Below are 17,048 nucleotides of genomic sequence, written 5' to 3' on the forward strand. Positions count from 1 at the left end.
CGCTCAGAGAAAGTATGAAAAGGCTGCAAATATGTGCGTTGGTGGTATAGTGGTGAGCATAGCTGCCTTCCAAGCAGTTGACCCGGTTTCGATTCCCGGCCAACGCAACCTCTATCTTTTTTGAACAGTTTTTAAGTAGTCAGAACCAGATGAAGTGATGTTTCCTAGAAAGTTTTTGAATTTCTCATACTAGTAAAGGAACATGCAAAAATGCAGCGCTTTTCCTTTTTCCAAACTTTTCTTCGACTCTCTCAATATGGTCTGAAGCAGATTTAGTGTTGTTTCCCTAAACATTGCCTTGATTCTTGTGGCGCTCAGAGAAAGTATGAAAAGGCTGCAAATATGTGCGTTGGTGGTATAGTGGTGAGCATAGCTGCCTTCCAAGCAGTTGACCCGGGTTCGATTCCCGGCCAACGCAACTTCTAGTGTTTTTGAACAGCTTTTATGTAGAACCAGATGAAGTGATGTTTCCTAGAAAGTTGTTGAATTTCTCATACTAGTAAAGGAACATGCAAAAATGCAGCGCTTTTCCTTTTTCCAAATTTTTCTTCGACTCTCTCAATATGGTCTGAAGCAGATTTAGTTTTGTTTCCCTAAACATTGCCTTGATTCTTGTGGCGCTCAGAGAAAGTATGAAAAGGCTGCAAATATGTGCGTTGGTGGTATAGTGGTGAGCATAGCTGCCTTCCAAGCAGTTGACCCGGGTTCGATTCCCGGCCAACGCAACTTCTAGTGTTTTTGAACAGCTTTTATGTAGAACCAGATGAAGTGATGTTTCCTAGAAAGTTGTTGAATTTCTCATACTAGTAAAGGAACATGCAAAAATGCAGCGCTTTTCCTTTTTCCAAATTTTTCTTCGACTCTCTCAATATGGTCTGAAGCAGATTTAGTTTTGTTTCCCTAAACATTGCCTTGATTCTTGTGGCGCTCAGAGAAAGTATGAAAAGGCTGCAAATATGTGCGTTGGTGGTATAGTGGTGAGCATAGCTGCCTTCCAAGCAGTTGACCCGGGTTCGATTCCCGGCCAACGCAACCTCTATCTTTTTTGAACAGTTTTTAAGTAGTCAGAACCAGATGAAGTGATGTTTCCTAGAAAGTTTTTGAATTTCTCATACTAGTAAAGGAACATGCAAAAATGCAGCGCTTTTCCTTTTTCCAAACTTTTCTTCGACTCTCTCAATATGGTCTGAAGCAGATTTAGTGTTGTTTCCCTAAACATTGCCTTGATTCTTGTGGCGCTCAGAGAAAGTATGAAAAGGCTGCAAATATGTGCGTTGGTGGTATAGTGGTGAGCATAGCTGCCTTCCAAGCAGTTGACCCGGGTTCGATTCCCGGCCAACGCAACCTCTATCTTTTTTGAACAGTTTTTAAGTAGTCAGAACCAGATGAAGTGATGTTTCCTAGAAAGTTTTTGAATTTCTCATACTAGTGAAAGAACATGCAAAAATGCAGCGTTTTTCCTTTTTCCAAACTTTTCTTCAACTCTCTCAATATGGTCTGAAGCAGATTTAGTGTTGTTTCCATAAACATTGCCTTGATTCTTGTGGCGCTCAGAGAAAGTATGAAAAGGCTGCAAATATGTGCGTTGGTGGTATAGTGGTGAGCATAGCTGCCTTCCAAGCAGTTGACCCGGGTTCGATTCCTGGCCAACGCAACTTCTAGTGTTTTTGAACAGTTTTTATGTAGAACCAGATGAAGTGATGTTTCCTAGAAAGTTGTTGAATTTCTCATACTAGTAAAGGAACATGCAAAAATGCAGCGCTTTTCCTTTTTCCAAATTTTTCTTCGACTCTCTCAATATGGTCTGAAGCAGATTTAGTGTTGTTTCCCTAAACATTGCCTTGATTCTTGTGGCGCTCAGAGAAAGTATGAAAAGGCTGCAAATATGTGCGTTGGTGGTATAGTGGTGAGCATAGCTGCCTTCCAAGCACTTGACTCGGGTTCGATTCCCGGCCAACGCAACCTCTATCTTTTTTGAACAGTTTTTAAGTAGTCAGAACCAGATGAAGTGATGTTTCCTAGAAAGTTTTTGAATTTCTCATACTAGTGAAAGAACATGCAAAAATGCAGCGCTTTTCCTTTTTCCAAACTTTTCTTCGACTCTCTCAATATGGTCTGAAGCAGATTTAGTGTTGTTTCCCTAAACATTGCCTTGATTCTTGTGGCGCTCAGAGAAAGTATGAAAAGGCTGCAAATATGTGCGTTGGTGGTATAGTGGTGAGCATAGCTGCCTTCCAAGCAGTTGACCCGGGTTCGATTCCCGGCCAACGCAACCTCTATCTTTTTTGAACAGTTTTTATGTAGAACCAGATGAAGTGATGTTTCCTAGAAAGTTGTTGAATTTCTCATACTAGTAAAGGAACATGCAAAAATGCAGCGCTTTTCCTTTTTCCAAATTTTTCTTCGACTCTCTCAATATGGTCTGAAGCAGATTTAGTGTTGTTTCCCTAAACGTTGCCTTGATTCTTGTGGCGCTCAGAGAAAGTATGAAAAGGCTGCAAATATGTGTGTTGGTGGTATAGGGGTGAGCATAGCTGCCTTCCAAGCAGTTGACCCGGGTTCGATTCCCGGCCAACGCAACCTCTATCTATTTTGAACAGTTTTTAAGTAGTCAGAACCAGATGAAGTGATGTTTCCTAGAAAGTTGTTGAATTTCTCATACTAGTGAAAGAACATGCAAAAATGCAGCGCTTTTCCTTTTTCCAAACTTTTCTTCAACTCTCTCAATATGGTCTGAAGCAGATTTAGTGTTGTTTCCCTAAACATTGCCTTGATTCTGGTGGCGCTCAGAGAAAGTATGAAAAGGCTGCAAGTATGTGCGTTGGTGGTATAGTGGTGAGCATAGCTGCCTTCCAAGCAGTTGACCCGGGTTCGATTCCCGGCCAACGCAACCTCTATCTTTTTTGAACAGTTTTTAAGTAGTCAGAACCAGATGAAGTGATGTTTCCTAGAAAGTTTTTGAATTTCTCATACTAGTGAAAGAACATGCAAAAATGCAGCGCTTTTCCTTTTTCCAAACTTTTCTTCAACTCTCTCAATATGGTCTGAAGCAGATTTAGTGTTGTTTCCCTAAACATTGCCTTGATTCTTGTGGCGCTCAGAGAAAGTATGAAAATGCTGCAAATATGTGCGTTGGTGGTATAGTGGTGAGCATAGCTGCCTTCCAAGCAGTTGACCCGGGTTCGATTCCCAGCCAACGCAACTTCTAGAGTTTTTGAACAGTTTTTATGTAGAACCAGATGAAGTGATGTTTCCTAGAAAGTTGTTGAATTTCTCATACTAGTAAAGGAACATGCAAAAATGCAGCGCTTTTCCTTTTTCCAAATTTTTCTTCGACTCTCTCAATATGGTCTGAAGCAGATTTAGTGTTGTTTCCCTAAACATTGCCTTGATTCTTGTGGCGCTCAGAGAAAGTATGAAAAGGCTGCAAATATGTGCGTTGGTGGTATAGTGGTGAGCATAGCTGCCTTCCAAGCACTTGACCCGGGTTCGATTCCCGGCCAACGCAACCTCTATCTTTTTTGAACAGTTTTTAAGTAGTCAGAACCAGATGAAGTGATGTTTCCTAGAAAGTTTTTGAATTTCTCATACTAGTGAAAGAACATGCAAAAATGCAGCGCTTTTCCTTTTTCCAAACTTTTCTTCGACTCTCTCAATATGGTCTGAAGCAGATTTAGTGTTGTTTCCCTAAACATTGCCTTGATTCTTGTGGCGCTCAGAGAAAGTATGAAAAGGCTGCAAATATGTGCGTTGGTGGTATAGTGGTGAGCATAGCTGCCTTCCAAGCAGTTGACCCGGGTTCGATTCCCGGCCAACGCAACCTCTATCTTTTTTGAACAGTTTTTAAGTAGTCAGAACCAGATGAAGTGATGTTTCCTAGAAAGTTGTTGAATTTCTCATACTAGTAAAGGAACATGCAAAAATGCAGCGCTTTTCCTTTTTCCAAACTTTTCTTCGACTCTCTCAATATGGTCTGAAGCAGATTTAGTGTTGTTTCTCTAAACATTGCCTTGATTCTTGCGGCGCTCAGAGAAAGTATGAAAACGCTGCAAATATGTGCGTTGGTGGTATAGTGGTGAGCATAGCTGCCTTCCAAGCAGTTGACCCGGGTTCGATTCCCGGCCAAAGCAACTTCTAGTGTTTTTGAACAGTTTTTATGTAGAACCAGATGAAGTGATGTTTCCTAGAAAGTTGTTGAATTTCTCATACTAGTAAAGGAACATGCAAAAATGCAGTGCTTTTCCTTTTTCCAAACTTTTCTTCGACTCTCTCAATATGGTCTGAAGCAGATTTAGTTTTGTTTCCCTAAACATTGCCTTGATTCTTGTGGCGCTCAGAGAAAGTATGAAAAGGCTGCAAATATGTGCGTTGGTGGTATAGTGGTGAGCATAGCTGCCTTCCAAGCACTTGTCCCGGGTTTGATTCCCGGCCAACGCAACCTCTATCTTTTTTGAACAGTTTTTAAGTAGTCAGAACCAGATGAAGTGATGTTTCCTAGAAAGTTTTTGAATTTCTCATACTAGTGAAAGAACATGCAAAAATGCAGCGCTTTTCCTTTTTCCAAACTTTTCTTCGACTCTCTCAATATGGTCTGAAGCAGATTTAGTGTTGTTTCCCTAAACATTGCCTTGATTCTTGTGGCGCTCAGAGAAAGTATGAAAAGGCTGCAAATATGTGCGTTGGTGGTATAGTGGTGAGCATAGCTGCCTTCCAAGCAGTTGACCCGGGTTCGATTCCCGGCCAACGCAACCTCTATCTTTTTTGAACAGTTTTTAAGTAGTCAGAACCAGATGAAGTGATGTTTCCTAGAAAGTTGTTGAATTTCTCATACTAGTAAAGGAACATGCAAAAATGCAGCGCTTTTCCTTTTTCCAAACTTTTCTTCGACTCTCTCAATATGGTCTGAAGCAGATTTAGTGTTGTTTCCCTAAACATTGCCTTGATTCTTGCGGCGCTCAGAGAAAGTATGAAAAGGCTGCAAATATGTGCGTTGGTGGTATAGTGGTGAGCATAGCTGCCTTCCAAGCAGTTGACCCGGGTTCGATTCCCGGCCAACGCAACCTCTATCTTTTTTGAACAGTTTTTAAGTAGTCAGAACCAGATGAAGTGATGTTTCCTAGAAAGTTATTGAATTTCTCATACTCGTGAAAGAACATGCAAAAATGCAGCGCTTTTCCTTTTTCCAAACTTTTCTTCGACTCTCTCAATATGGTCTGAAGCAGATTTAGTGTTGTTTCTCTAAACATTGCCTTGATTCTTGCAGCGCTCAGAGAAAGTATGAAAAGGCTGAGAATATGTGCGTTGGTGGTATAGTGGTGAGCATAGCTGCCTTCCAAGCAGTTGACCCGGGTTCGATTCCCGGCCAACGCAACCTCTATCTTTTTTGAACAGTTTTTAAGTAGTCAGAACCAGATGAAGTGATGTTTCCTAGAAAGTTTTTGAATTTCTCATACTAGTGAAAGAACATCCAAAAATGCAGCGCTTTTCCTTTTTCCAAACTTTTCTTCGACTCTCTCAATATGGTCTGAAGCAGATTTAGTGTTGTTTCCCTAAACATTGCCTTGATTCTTGTGGCGCTCAGAGAAAGTATGAAAAGGCTGCAAATATGTGCGTTGGTGGTATAGTGGTGAGCATAGCTGCCTTCCAAGCAGTTGACCCGGGTTCGATTCCCGGCCAACGCAACTTCTAGTGTTTTTGAACAGTTTTTATGTAGAACCAGATGAAGTGATGTTTCCTAGAAAGTTGTTGAATTTCTCATACTAGTAAAGGAACATGCAAAAATGCAGCGCTTTTCCTTTTTCCAAATTTTTCTTCGACTCTCTCAATATGGTCTGAAGCAGATTTAGTTTTGTTTCCCTAAACATTGCCTTGATTCTTGTGGCGCTCAGAGAAAGTATGAAAAGGCTGCAAATATGTGCGTTGGTGGTATAGTGGTGAGCATAGCTGCCTTCCAAGCACTTGTCCCGGGTTCGATTCCCGGCCAACGCAACCTCTATCTTTTTTGAACAGTTTTTAAGTAGTCAGAACCAGATGAAGTGATGTTTCCTAGAAAGTTTTTGAATTTCTCATACTAGTGAAAGAACATGCAAAAATGCAGCGCTTTTCCTTTTTCCAAACTTTTCTTCGACTCTCTCAATATGGTCTGAAGCAGATTTAGTGTTGTTTCCCTAAACATTGCCTTGATTCTTGTGGCGCTCAGAGAAAGTATGAAAAGGCTGCAAATATGTGCGTTGGTGGTATAGTGGTGAGCATAGCTGCCTTCCAAGCAGTTGACCCGGGTTCGATTCCCGGCCAACGCAACCTCTATCTTTTTTGAACAGTTTTTAAGTAGTCAGAACCAGATGAAGTGATGTTTCCTAGAAAGTTGTTGAATTTCTCATACTAGTAAAGGAACATGCAAAAATGCAGCGCTTTTCCTTTTTCCAAACTTTTCTTCGACTCTCTCAATATGGTCTGAAGCAGATTTAGTGTTGTTTCCCTAAACATTGCCTTGATTCTTGCGGCGCTCAGAGAAAGTATGAAAAGGCTGCAAATATGTGCGTTGGTGGTATAGTGGTGAGCATAGCTGCCTTCCAAGCAGTTGACCCGGGTTCGATTCCCGGCCAACGCAACCTCTATCTTTTTTGAACAGTTTTTAAGTAGTCAGAACCAGATGAAGTGATGTTTCCTAGAAAGTTATTGAATTTCTCATACTCGTGAAAGAACATGCAAAAATGCAGCGCTTTTCCTTTTTCCAAACTTTTCTTCGACTCTCTCAATATGGTCTGAAGCAGATTTAGTGTTGTTTCTCTAAACATTGCCTTGATTCTTGCAGCGCTCAGAGAAAGTATGAAAAGGCTGAGAATATGTGCGTTGGTGGTATAGTGGTGAGCATAGCTGCCTTCCAAGCAGTTGACCCGGGTTCGATTCCCGGCCAACGCAACCTCTATCTTTTTTGAACAGTTTTTAAGTAGTCAGAACCAGATGAAGTGATGTTTCCTAGAAAGTTTTTGAATTTCTCATACTAGTGAAAGAACATGCAAAAATGCAGCGCTTTTCCTTTTTCCAAACTTTTCTTCAACTCTCTCAATATGGTCTGAAGCAGATTTAGTGTTGTTTCCCTAAACATTGCCTTGATTCTTGTGGCGCTCAGAGAAAGTATGAAAAGGCTGCAAATATGTGCGTTGGTGGTATAGTGGTGAGCATAGCTGCCTTCCAAGCAGTTGACCCGGGTTCGATTCCCGGCCAACGCAACTTCTAGTGTTTTTGAACAGTTTTTATGTAGAACCAGATGAAGTGATGTTTCCTAGAAAGTTGTTGAATTTCTCATACTAGTAAAGGAACATGCAAAAATGCAGCGCTTTTCCTTTTTCCAAATTTTTCTTCGACTCTCTCAATATGGTCTGAAGCAGATTTAGTTTTGTTTCCCTAAACATTGCCTTGATTCTTGTGGCGCTCAGAGAAAGTATGAAAAGGTTGCAAATATGTGCGTTGGTGGTATAGTGGTGAGCATAGCTGCCTTCCAAGCACTTGTCCCGGGTTCGATTCCCGGCCAACGCAACCTCTATCTTTTTTGAACAGTTTTTAAGTAGTCAGAACCAGATGAAGTGATGTTTCCTAGAAAGTTTTTGAATTTCTCATACTAGTGAAAGAACATGCAAAAATGCAGCGCTTTTCCTTTTTCCAAACTTTTCTTCAACTCTCTCAATATGGTCTGAAGCAGATTTAGTGTTGTTTCCCTAAACATTGCCTTGATTCTTGTGGCGCTCAGAGAAAGTATGAAAAGGCTGCAAATATGTGCGTTGGTGGTATAGTGGTGAGCATAGCTGCCTTCCAAGCAGTTGACCCGGGTTAGATTCCCGGCCAACGCAACCTCTATCTTTTTTGAACAGTTTTTAAGTAGTCAGAACCAGATGAAGTGATGTTTCCTAGAAAGTTTTTGAATTTCTCATACTAGTGAAAGAACATGCAAAAATGCAGCGCTTTTCCTTTTTCCAAACTTTTCTTCGACTCTCTCAATATGGTCTGAAGCAGATTTAGTGTTGTTTCCCTAAACATTGCCTTGATTCTTGCGGCGCTCAGAGAAAGTATGAAAAGGCTGCAAATATGTGCGTTGGTGGTATAGTGGTGAGCATAGCTGCCTTCCAAGCAGTTGACCCGGGTTCGATTCCCGGCCAACGCAACCTCTTTCTTTTTTGAACAGTTTTGATGTAGAACCAGATGAAGTGATGTTTCCTAGAAAGTTGTTGAATTTCTCATACTAGTAAAGGAACATGCAAAAATGCAGCGCTTTTCCTCTTTCCAAACTTTTCTTCGACTCTCTCAATATGGTCTGAAGCAGATTTAGTGTTGTTTCCCTAAACATTGCCTTGATTCTTGCGGCGCTCAGAGAAAGTATGAAAAGGCTGCAAATATGTGCGTTGGTGGTATAGTGGTGAGCATAGCTGCCTTCCAAGCAGTTGACCCGGGTTCGATTCCCGGCCAACGTAACCTCTATCTTTTTTGAACAGTTTTTAAGTAGTCAGAACCAGATGAAGTGATGTTTCCTAGAAAGTTGTTGAATTTCTCATACTAGTAAAGGAACATGCAAAAATGCAGCGCTTTTCCTTTTTCCAAACTTTTCTTCGACTCTCTCAATATGGTCTGAAGCAGATTTAGTGTTGTTTCCCTAAACATTGCCTTGATTCTTGCAGCGCTCAGAGAAAGTATGAAAAGGCTGCAAATATGTGCGTTGGTGGTATAGTGGTGAGCATAGCTGCCTTCCAAGCAGTTGACCCGGGTTCGATTCCCGGCCAACGCAACCTCTATCTTTTTTGAACAGTTTTTAAGTAGTCAGAACCAGATGAAGTGATGTTTCCTAGAAAGTTGTTGAATTTCTCATACTAGTAAAGGAACATGCAAAAATGCAGCGCTTTTCCTTTTTCCAAACTTTTCTTCGACTCTCTCAATATGGTCTGAAGCAGATTTAGTGTTGTTTCCCTAAACATTGCCTTGATTCTTGCAGCGCTCAGAGAAAGTATGAAAAGGCTGCAAATATGTGCGTTGGTGGTATAGTGGTGAGCATAGCTGCCTTCCAAGCAGTTGACCCGGGTTCGATTCCCGGCCAACACAGCCTCTTTCTTTTTTGAACAGTTTTTAAGTAGTCAGAACCAGATGAAGTGATGTTTCCTAGAAAGTTTTTGAATTTCTCATACTCGTGAAAGAACATGCAAAAATGCAGCGCTTTTCCTTTTTCCAAACTTTTCTTCGACTCTCTCAATATGTTCTGAAGCAGATTTAGTGTTGTTTCCCTAAACATTGCCTTGATTCTTGTGGCGCTCAGAGAAAGTATGAAAAGGCTGCAAATATGAGCGTTGGTGGTATAGTGGTGAGCATAGCTGCCTTCCAAGCAGTTTACCTGGGTTCGATTCCTGGCCAACGCAAACTCTATCTTTTTTGAACAGTTTTTAAGTAGTCAGAACCAGATGAAGTGATGTTTCCTAGAAAGTTGTTGAATTTCTCATACTAGTAAAGGAACATGCAAAAATGCAGCGCTTTTCCTTTTTCCAAACTTTTCTTCGACTCTCTCAATATGGTCTGAAGCAGATTTAGTGTTGTTTCCCAAAACATTGCCTTGATTCTTGTGGCGCTCAGAGAAAGTATGAAAAGGCTGCAAATATGTGCGTTGGTGGTATAGTGGTGAGCATAGCTGCCTTCCAAGCAGTTTACCTGGGTTCGATTCCTGGCCAACGCAAACTCTATCTTTTTTGAACAGTTTTTAAGTAGTCAGAACCAGATGAAGTGATGTTTCCTAGAAAGTTTTTGAATTTCTCATACTCGTGAAAGAACATGCAAAAATGCAGCGCTTTTCCTTTTTCCAAACTTTTCTTCGACTCTCTCAATATGTTCTGAAGCAGATTTAGTGTTGTTTCCCTAAACATTGCCTTGATTCTTGTGGCGCTCAGAGAAAGTATGAAAAGGCTGCAAATATGTGCGTTGGTGGTATAGTGGTGAGCATAGCTGCCTTCCAAGCAGTTAACCTGGGTTCGATTCCTGGCCAACGCAAACTCTATCTTTTTTGAACAGTTTTTAAGTAGTCAGAACCAGATGAAGTGATGTTTCCTAGAAAGTTGTTGAATTTCTCATACTAGTAAAGGAACATGCAAAAATGCAGCGCTTTTCCTTTTTCCAAATTTTTCTTCGACTCTCTCAATATGTTCTGAAGCAGATTTAGTGTTGTTTCCCTAAACATTGCCTTGATTCTTGTGGCGCTCAGAGAAAGTATGAAAAGGCTACAAATATGTGCGTTGGTGGTATAGTGGTGAGCATAGCTGCCTTCCAAGCAGTTGACCAGGCTTCGATTCCTGGCCAACGCAACTTCTAGTGTTTTTGAACAGTTTTTATGTAGAACCAGATGAAGTGATGTTTCCTAGAAAGTTTTTGAATTTCTCATACTAGTAAAGGAACATGCAAAAATGCAGCGCTTTTCCTTTTTCCAAACTTTTCTTCGACTCTCTCAATATGGTCTGAAGCAGATTTAGTGTTGTTTCCCTAAACATTGCCTTGATTTTTGTGGCGCTCAGAGAAAGTATGAAAAGGCTGCAAATATGTGCGTTGGTGGTATAGTGATGAGCATAGCTGCCTTCCAAGCAGTTGACCCGGGTTCGATTCCCGGCCAACGCAACCTCTATCTGTTTTGAACAGTTTTTAAGTAGTCAGAACCAGATGAAGTGATGTTTCCTAGAAAGTTTTTGAATTTCTCATACTAGTGAAAGAACATGCAAAAATGCAGCGCTTTTCCTTTTTCCAAACTTTTCTTCGACTCTCTCAATATGGTCTGAAGCAGATTTAGTGTTGTTTTTCTAAACATTGCCTTGATTCTTGTGGCGCTCAGAGAAAGTATGAAAAGGCTGCAAATATGTGCGTTGGTGGTATAGTGGTGAGCATAGCTGCCTTCCAAGCAGTTGACCCGGGTTCGATTCCCGGCCAACGCAACCTCTATCTGTTTTGAACAGTTTTTAAGTAGTCAGAACCAGATGAAGTGATGTTTCCTAGAAAGTTTTTGAATTTCTCATACTAGTGAAAGAACATGGAAAAATGCAGTGCTTTTCCTTTTTCCAAACTTTTCTTCGACTCTCTCAATATGTTCTGAAGCAGATTTAGTGTTGTTTCCCTAAACATTGCCTTGATTCTTGTGGCGCTCAGAGAAAGTATGAAAAGGGTGCAAATATGTGCGTTGGTGGTATAGTGGTGAGCATAGCTGCCTTCCAAGCAGTTGACCTGGGTTCGATTCCCGGCCAACACAACCTCTATCTGTTTTGAACAGTTTTTAAGTAGTCAGAACCAGAGGAAGTGATGTTTCCTAGAAAGTTTTTGAATTTCTCATACTAGTGAAAGAACAAGCAAAAATGCAGCGCTTTTCCTTTTTCCAAACTTTTCTTCGACTCTCTCAATATGGTCTGAAGCAGATTTAGTGTTGTTTCCCTAAACATTGCCTTGATTCTTGCGGCGCTCAGAGAAAGTATGAAAAGGCTGCAAATATGTGCGTTGGTGGTATAGTGGTGAGCATAGCTGCCTTCCAAGCAGTTGACCCGGGTTCGATTCCCGGCCAACGCAACTTCTATCTTTTTTGAACAGTTTTTAAGTAGTCAGAACCAGATGAAGTGATATTTCCTAGAAAGTTTTTGAATTTCTCATACTAGTGAAAGAACATGCAAAAATGCAGCGCTTTTCCTTTTTCCAAACTTTTCTTCGACTCTCTCAATATGGTCTGAAGCAGATTTAGTGTTGTTTCCCTAAACATTGCCTTGATTCTTGTGGCGCTCAGAGAAAGTATGAAAAGGCTGCAAATATGTGCGTTGGTGGTATAGTGGTGAGCATAGCTGCCTTCCAAGCAGTTGACCCGGGTTTGATTCCCGGCCAATGCAACCTCTATCTTTTTTTAACAGTTTTTAAGTAGTCAGAACCAGATGAAGTGATGTTTCCTAGAAAGTTTTTGAATTTCTCATACTAGTGAAAGAACATGCAAAAATGCAGCGCTTTTCCTTTTTCCAAACTTTTCTTCGACTCTCTCAATATGGTCTGAAGCAGATTTAGTGTTGTTTCCCTAAACATTGCCTTGATTCTTGCGGCGCTCAGAGAAAGTATGAAAAGGGTGCAAATATGTGCGTTGGTGGTATAGTGGTGAGCATAGCTGCCTTCCAAGCAGTTGACCCGGGTTCGATTCCCGGCCAACGCAACCTCTATCTTTTTTTAACAGTTTTTAAGTAGTCAGAACCAGATGAAGTGATGTTTCCTAGAAAGTTTTTGAATTTCTCATACTAGTGAAAGAACATGCAAAAATGCAACGCTTTTCCTTTTTCCAAACTTTTCTTCGACTCTCTCAATATGGTCTGAAGCAGATTTAGTGTTGTTTCCCTAAACATTGCCTTGGTTCTTGCGGCGCTCAGAGAAAGTATGAAAAGGCTGCAAATATGTGCGTTGGTGGTATAGTGGTGAGCATAGCTGCCTTCCGAGCAGTTTACCCGGGTTCGATTCCCGGCCAACGCAACCTCTATCTTTTTTGAACAGTTTTTAAGTAGTCAGAACCAGATGAAGTGATGTTTCCTAGAAAGTTTTTGAATTTCTCATACTAGTGAAAGAACATGCAACAATGCAGCGCTTTTCCTTTTTCCAAACTTTTCTTCGACGTTCTCAATATGTTCTGAAGCAGATTTAGTGTTGTTTCCCTAAACATTGCCTTGATTCTTGTGGCGCTCAGAGAAAGTATGAAAAGGCTGCAAATATGTGCGTTGGTGGTATAGTGGTGAGCATAGCTGCCTTCCAAGCAGTTGACCCGGGTTCGATTCCCGGCCAACGCAACTTCTAGTGTTTTTGAACAGTTTTGATGTAGAACCAGATGAAGTGATGTTTGCTAGAAAGTTGTTGAATTTCTCATACTAGTAAAGGAACATGCAAAAATGCAGCGCTTTTCCTTTTTCCAAATTTTTCTTCGACTCTCTCAATATGGTCTGAAGCAGATTTAGTGTTGTTTCCCTAAACATTGCCTTGATTCTTGTGGCGCTCAGAGAAAGTATGAAAAGGCTGCAAATATGTGCGTTGGTGGTATAGTGGTGAGCATAGCTGCCTTCCAAGCAGTTGACCCGGGTTCGATTCCCGGCCAACGCAACCTCTATCTTTTTTGAACAGTTTTTAAGTAGTCAGAACCAGATGAAGTGATGTTTCCTAGAAAGTTTTTGAATTTCTCATACTAGTGAAAGAACATGCAAAAATGCAGCGCTTTTCCTTTTTCCAAACTTTTCTTCGACTCTCTCAATATGTTCTGAAGCAGATTTAGTGTTGTTTCCCTAAACATTGCCTTGATTCTTGTGGCGCTCAGAGAAAGTATGAAAAGGCTGCAAATATGTGCGTTGGTGGTATAGTGGTGAGCATAGCTGCCTTCCAAGCAGTTGACCCGGGTTCGATTCCCAGCCAACGCAACCTCTATCTTTTTTGAACAGCTTTTAAGTAGTCAGAACCAGATGAAGTGATGTTTGCTAGAAAGTTGTTGAATTTCTCATACTAGTAAAGGAACATGCAAAAATGCAGCGCTTTTCCTTTTTCCAAATTTTTCTTCGACTCTCTCAATATGTTCTGAAGCAGATTTAGTGTTGTTTCCCTAAACATTGCCTTGATTCTTGTGGCGCTCAGAGAAAGTATGAAAAGGCTGCAAATATGTGCGTTGGTGGTATAGTGGTGAGCATAGCTGCCTTCTAGGCAGTTGACACGGGTTCGATTCCCGGCCAATGCAACCTCCATCTTTTTTGAACAGTTTTTAAGTAGTCAGAACCAGATGAAGTGATGTTTCCTAGAAAGTTTTTGAATTTCTCATACTAGTGAAAGAACATGCAAAAATGCAGCGCTTTTCCTTTTTCCAAACTTTTCTTCGACTCTCTCAATATGGTCTGAAGCAGATTTAGTGTTGTTTCCCTAAACATTGCCTTGATTCTTGTGGCGCTCAGAGAAAGTATGAAAAGGCTGCAAATATGTGCGTTGGTGGTATAGTGGTGAGCATAGCTGCCTTCCAAGCAGTTGACCCGGGTTCGATTCCCGGCCAACGCAACCTCTATCTTTTTTGAACAGTTTTTAAGTAGTCAGAACCAGATGAAGTGATGTTTCCTAGAAAGTTTTTGAATTTCTCATACTAGTGAAAGAACATGCAAAAATGCAGCGCTTTTCCTTTTTCCAAACTTTTCTTCGACTCTCTCAATATGTTCTGAAGCAGATTTAGTGTTGTTTCCCTAAACATTGCCTTGATTCTTGTGGCGCTCAGAGAAAGTATGAAAAGGCTGCAAATATGTGCGTTGGTGGTATAGTGGTGAGCATAGCTGCCTTCTAGGCAGTTGACACGGGTTCGATTCCCGGCCAATGCAACCTCCATCTTTTTTGAACAGTTTTTAAGTAGTCAGAACCAGATGAAGTGATGTTTCCTAGAAAGTTTTTGAATTTCTCATACTAGTGAAAGAACATGCAAAAATGCAGCGCTTTTCCTTTTTCCAAACTTTTCTTCGACTCTCTCAATATGTTCTGAAGCAGATTTAGTGTTGTTTCCCTAAACATTGCCTTGATTCTTGTGGCGCTCAGAGAAAGTATGAAAAGGCTGCAAATATGTGCGTTGGTGGTATAGTGGTGAGCATAGCTGCCTTCCAAGCAGTTAACCTGGGTTCGATTCCTGGCCAACGCAAACTCTATCTTTTTTGAACAGTTTTTAAGTAGTCAGAACCAGATGAAGTGATGTTTCCTAGAAAGTTGTTGAATTTCTCATACTAGTAAAGGAACATGCAAAAATGCAGCGCTTTTCCTTTTTCCAAATTTTTCTTCGACTCTCTCAATATGTTCTGAAGCAGATTTAGTGTTGTTTCCCTAAACATTGCCTTGATTCTTGTGGCGCTCAGAGAAAGTATGAAAAGGCTACAAATATGTGCGTTGGTGGTATAGTGGTGAGCATAGCTGCCTTCCAAGCAGTTGACCAGGCTTCGATTCCTGGCCAACGCAACTTCTAGTGTTTTTGAACAGTTTTTATGTAGAACCAGATGAAGTGATGTTTCCTAGAAAGTTTTTGAATTTCTCATACTAGTAAAGGAACATGCAAAAATGCAGCGCTTTTCCTTTTTCCAAACTTTTCTTCGACTCTCTCAATATGGTCTGAAGCAGATTTAGTGTTGTTTCCCTAAACATTGCCTTGATTTTTGTGGCGCTCAGAGAAAGTATGAAAAGGCTGCAAATATGTGCGTTGGTGGTATAGTGGTGAGCATAGCTGCCTTCCAAGCAGTTGACCCTGGTTCGATTTTCGGCCAACGCAACCTCTATCTTTTTTGAACAGTTTTTAAGTAGTCAGAACCAGATGAAGTGATGTTTCCTAGAAAGTTTTTGAATTTCTCATACTAGTGAAAGAACATGCAAAAATGCAGCGCTTTTCCTTTTTCCAAACTTTTCTTCGACTCTCTCAATATGGTCTGAAGCAGATTTAGTGTTGTTTTTCTAAACATTGCCTTGATTCTTGTGGCGCTCAGAGAAAGTATGAAAAGGCTGCAAATATGTGCGTTGGTGGTATAGTGGTGAGCATAGCTGCCTTCCAAGCAGTTGACCCGGGTTCGATTCCCGGCCAACGCAACCTCTATCTGTTTTGAACAGTTTTTAAGTAGTCAGAACCAGATGAAGTGATGTTTCCTAGAAAGTTTTTGAATTTCTCATACTAGTGAAAGAACATGGAAAAATGCAGTGCTTTTCCTTTTTCCAAACTTTTCTTCGACTCTCTCAATATGTTCTGAAGCAGATTTAGTGTTGTTTCCCTAAACATTGCCTTGATTCTTGTGGCGCTCAGAGAAAGTATGAAAAGGGTGCAAATATGTGCGTTGGTGGTATAGTGGTGAGCATAGCTGCCTTCCAAGCAGTTGACCTGGGTTCGATTCCCGGCCAACACAACCTCTATCTGTTTTGAACAGTTTTTAAGTAGTCAGAACCAGAGGAAGTGATGTTTCCTAGAAAGTTTTTGAATTTCTCATACTAGTGAAAGAACAAGCAAAAATGCAGCGCTTTTCCTTTTTCCAAACTTTTCTTCGACTCTCTCAATATGGTCTGAAGCAGATTTAGTGTTGTTTCCCTAAACATTGCCTTGATTCTTGCGGCGCTCAGAGAAAGTATGAAAAGGCTGCAAATATGTGCGTTGGTGGTATAGTGGTGAGCATAGCTGCCTTCCAAGCAGTTGACCCGGGTTCGATTCCCGGCCAACGCAACTTCTATCTTTTTTGAACAGTTTTTAAGTAGTCAGAACCAGATGAAGTGATATTTCCTAGAAAGTTTTTGAATTTCTCATACTAGTGAAAGAACATGCAAAAATGCAGCGCTTTTCCTTTTTCCAAACTTTTCTTCGACTCTCTCAATATGGTCTGAAGCAGATTTAGTGTTGTTTCCCTAAACATTGCCTTGATTCTTGTGGCGCTCAGAGAAAGTATGAAAAGGCTGCAAATATGTGCGTTGGTGGTATAGTGGTGAGCATAGCTGCCTTCCAAGCAGTTGACCCGGGTTTGATTCCCGGCCAATGCAACCTCTATCTTTTTTTAACAGTTTTTAAGTAGTCAGAACCAGATGAAGTGATGTTTCCTAGAAAGTTTTTGAATTTCTCATACTAGTGAAAGAACATGCAAAAATGCAGCGCTTTTCCTTTTTCCAAACTTTTCTTCGACTCTCTCAATATGGTCTGAAGCAGATTTAGTGTTGTTTCCCTAAACATTGCCTTGATTCTTGCGGCGCTCAGAGAAAGTATGAAAAGGGTGCAAATATGTGCGTTGGTGGTATAGTGGTGAGCATAGCTGCCTTCCAAGCAGTTGACCCGGGTTCGATTCCCGGCCAACGCAACCTCTATCTTTTTTTAACAGTTTTTAAGTAGTCAGAACCAGATGAAGTGATGTTTCCTAGAAAGTTTTTGAATTTCTCATACTAGTGAAAGAACATGCAAAAATGCAACGCTTTTCCTTTTTCCAAACTTTTCTTCGACTCTCTCAATATGGTCTGAAGCAGATTTAGTGTTGTTTCCCTAAACATTGCCTTGG

The 17,048-nt window shown here is 40.8% G+C and overlaps 28 non-coding genes across 28 annotated transcripts; all 28 read left to right on the top strand.

The window, feature by feature from the left end:
* The first annotated feature begins 346 nt into the window (after positions 1-346).
* On the top strand, positions 347-418 carry TRNAG-UCC (transfer RNA glycine (anticodon UCC)). Its single transcript has one exon. It is a non-coding gene; the product is annotated as a tRNA-Gly (tRNA).
* A 235-nt stretch (positions 419-653) lies between these two features.
* Positions 654-725, top strand: TRNAG-UCC (transfer RNA glycine (anticodon UCC)). The gene has a single exon. It is a non-coding gene; the product is annotated as a tRNA-Gly (tRNA).
* A 235-nt stretch (positions 726-960) lies between these two features.
* TRNAG-UCC (transfer RNA glycine (anticodon UCC)) lies at positions 961-1,032 on the top strand. Its single transcript has one exon. It is a non-coding gene; the product is annotated as a tRNA-Gly (tRNA).
* A 239-nt stretch (positions 1,033-1,271) lies between these two features.
* TRNAG-UCC (transfer RNA glycine (anticodon UCC)) lies at positions 1,272-1,343 on the top strand. The gene has a single exon. It is a non-coding gene; the product is annotated as a tRNA-Gly (tRNA).
* Positions 1,344-2,200: 857 nt separating this feature from the next.
* Positions 2,201-2,272, top strand: TRNAG-UCC (transfer RNA glycine (anticodon UCC)). The gene has a single exon. It is a non-coding gene; the product is annotated as a tRNA-Gly (tRNA).
* A 546-nt stretch (positions 2,273-2,818) lies between these two features.
* TRNAG-UCC (transfer RNA glycine (anticodon UCC)) lies at positions 2,819-2,890 on the top strand. Its single transcript has one exon. It is a non-coding gene; the product is annotated as a tRNA-Gly (tRNA).
* An 857-nt stretch (positions 2,891-3,747) lies between these two features.
* TRNAG-UCC (transfer RNA glycine (anticodon UCC)) lies at positions 3,748-3,819 on the top strand. The gene has a single exon. It is a non-coding gene; the product is annotated as a tRNA-Gly (tRNA).
* An 857-nt stretch (positions 3,820-4,676) lies between these two features.
* Positions 4,677-4,748, top strand: TRNAG-UCC (transfer RNA glycine (anticodon UCC)). Its single transcript has one exon. It is a non-coding gene; the product is annotated as a tRNA-Gly (tRNA).
* Positions 4,749-4,987: 239 nt separating this feature from the next.
* TRNAG-UCC (transfer RNA glycine (anticodon UCC)) lies at positions 4,988-5,059 on the top strand. Its single transcript has one exon. It is a non-coding gene; the product is annotated as a tRNA-Gly (tRNA).
* Positions 5,060-5,298: 239 nt separating this feature from the next.
* Positions 5,299-5,370, top strand: TRNAG-UCC (transfer RNA glycine (anticodon UCC)). Its single transcript has one exon. It is a non-coding gene; the product is annotated as a tRNA-Gly (tRNA).
* A 239-nt stretch (positions 5,371-5,609) lies between these two features.
* TRNAG-UCC (transfer RNA glycine (anticodon UCC)) lies at positions 5,610-5,681 on the top strand. The gene has a single exon. It is a non-coding gene; the product is annotated as a tRNA-Gly (tRNA).
* Positions 5,682-6,227: 546 nt separating this feature from the next.
* On the top strand, positions 6,228-6,299 carry TRNAG-UCC (transfer RNA glycine (anticodon UCC)). Its single transcript has one exon. It is a non-coding gene; the product is annotated as a tRNA-Gly (tRNA).
* Positions 6,300-6,538: 239 nt separating this feature from the next.
* TRNAG-UCC (transfer RNA glycine (anticodon UCC)) lies at positions 6,539-6,610 on the top strand. The gene has a single exon. It is a non-coding gene; the product is annotated as a tRNA-Gly (tRNA).
* Positions 6,611-6,849: 239 nt separating this feature from the next.
* TRNAG-UCC (transfer RNA glycine (anticodon UCC)) lies at positions 6,850-6,921 on the top strand. Its single transcript has one exon. It is a non-coding gene; the product is annotated as a tRNA-Gly (tRNA).
* Positions 6,922-7,160: 239 nt separating this feature from the next.
* On the top strand, positions 7,161-7,232 carry TRNAG-UCC (transfer RNA glycine (anticodon UCC)). The gene has a single exon. It is a non-coding gene; the product is annotated as a tRNA-Gly (tRNA).
* An 857-nt stretch (positions 7,233-8,089) lies between these two features.
* Positions 8,090-8,161, top strand: TRNAG-UCC (transfer RNA glycine (anticodon UCC)). The gene has a single exon. It is a non-coding gene; the product is annotated as a tRNA-Gly (tRNA).
* Positions 8,162-8,707: 546 nt separating this feature from the next.
* Positions 8,708-8,779, top strand: TRNAG-UCC (transfer RNA glycine (anticodon UCC)). Its single transcript has one exon. It is a non-coding gene; the product is annotated as a tRNA-Gly (tRNA).
* A 2,101-nt stretch (positions 8,780-10,880) lies between these two features.
* On the top strand, positions 10,881-10,952 carry TRNAG-UCC (transfer RNA glycine (anticodon UCC)). The gene has a single exon. It is a non-coding gene; the product is annotated as a tRNA-Gly (tRNA).
* Positions 10,953-11,502: 550 nt separating this feature from the next.
* Positions 11,503-11,574, top strand: TRNAG-UCC (transfer RNA glycine (anticodon UCC)). The gene has a single exon. It is a non-coding gene; the product is annotated as a tRNA-Gly (tRNA).
* A 550-nt stretch (positions 11,575-12,124) lies between these two features.
* Positions 12,125-12,196, top strand: TRNAG-UCC (transfer RNA glycine (anticodon UCC)). The gene has a single exon. It is a non-coding gene; the product is annotated as a tRNA-Gly (tRNA).
* Positions 12,197-12,746: 550 nt separating this feature from the next.
* Positions 12,747-12,818, top strand: TRNAG-UCC (transfer RNA glycine (anticodon UCC)). The gene has a single exon. It is a non-coding gene; the product is annotated as a tRNA-Gly (tRNA).
* Positions 12,819-13,053: 235 nt separating this feature from the next.
* On the top strand, positions 13,054-13,125 carry TRNAG-UCC (transfer RNA glycine (anticodon UCC)). The gene has a single exon. It is a non-coding gene; the product is annotated as a tRNA-Gly (tRNA).
* Positions 13,126-13,675: 550 nt separating this feature from the next.
* Positions 13,676-13,747, top strand: TRNAR-UCU (transfer RNA arginine (anticodon UCU)). Its single transcript has one exon. It is a non-coding gene; the product is annotated as a tRNA-Arg (tRNA).
* A 239-nt stretch (positions 13,748-13,986) lies between these two features.
* On the top strand, positions 13,987-14,058 carry TRNAG-UCC (transfer RNA glycine (anticodon UCC)). The gene has a single exon. It is a non-coding gene; the product is annotated as a tRNA-Gly (tRNA).
* Positions 14,059-14,297: 239 nt separating this feature from the next.
* On the top strand, positions 14,298-14,369 carry TRNAR-UCU (transfer RNA arginine (anticodon UCU)). The gene has a single exon. It is a non-coding gene; the product is annotated as a tRNA-Arg (tRNA).
* Positions 14,370-15,537: 1,168 nt separating this feature from the next.
* Positions 15,538-15,609, top strand: TRNAG-UCC (transfer RNA glycine (anticodon UCC)). The gene has a single exon. It is a non-coding gene; the product is annotated as a tRNA-Gly (tRNA).
* A 550-nt stretch (positions 15,610-16,159) lies between these two features.
* TRNAG-UCC (transfer RNA glycine (anticodon UCC)) lies at positions 16,160-16,231 on the top strand. The gene has a single exon. It is a non-coding gene; the product is annotated as a tRNA-Gly (tRNA).
* Positions 16,232-16,781: 550 nt separating this feature from the next.
* On the top strand, positions 16,782-16,853 carry TRNAG-UCC (transfer RNA glycine (anticodon UCC)). Its single transcript has one exon. It is a non-coding gene; the product is annotated as a tRNA-Gly (tRNA).
* Positions 16,854-17,048: the final 195 nt, after the last annotated feature.

This window comes from Engystomops pustulosus, chromosome 3 (assembly GCF_040894005.1).
Source record: "Engystomops pustulosus chromosome 3, aEngPut4.maternal, whole genome shotgun sequence".
Taxonomy (NCBI): domain Eukaryota; kingdom Metazoa; phylum Chordata; class Amphibia; order Anura; family Leptodactylidae; genus Engystomops; species Engystomops pustulosus.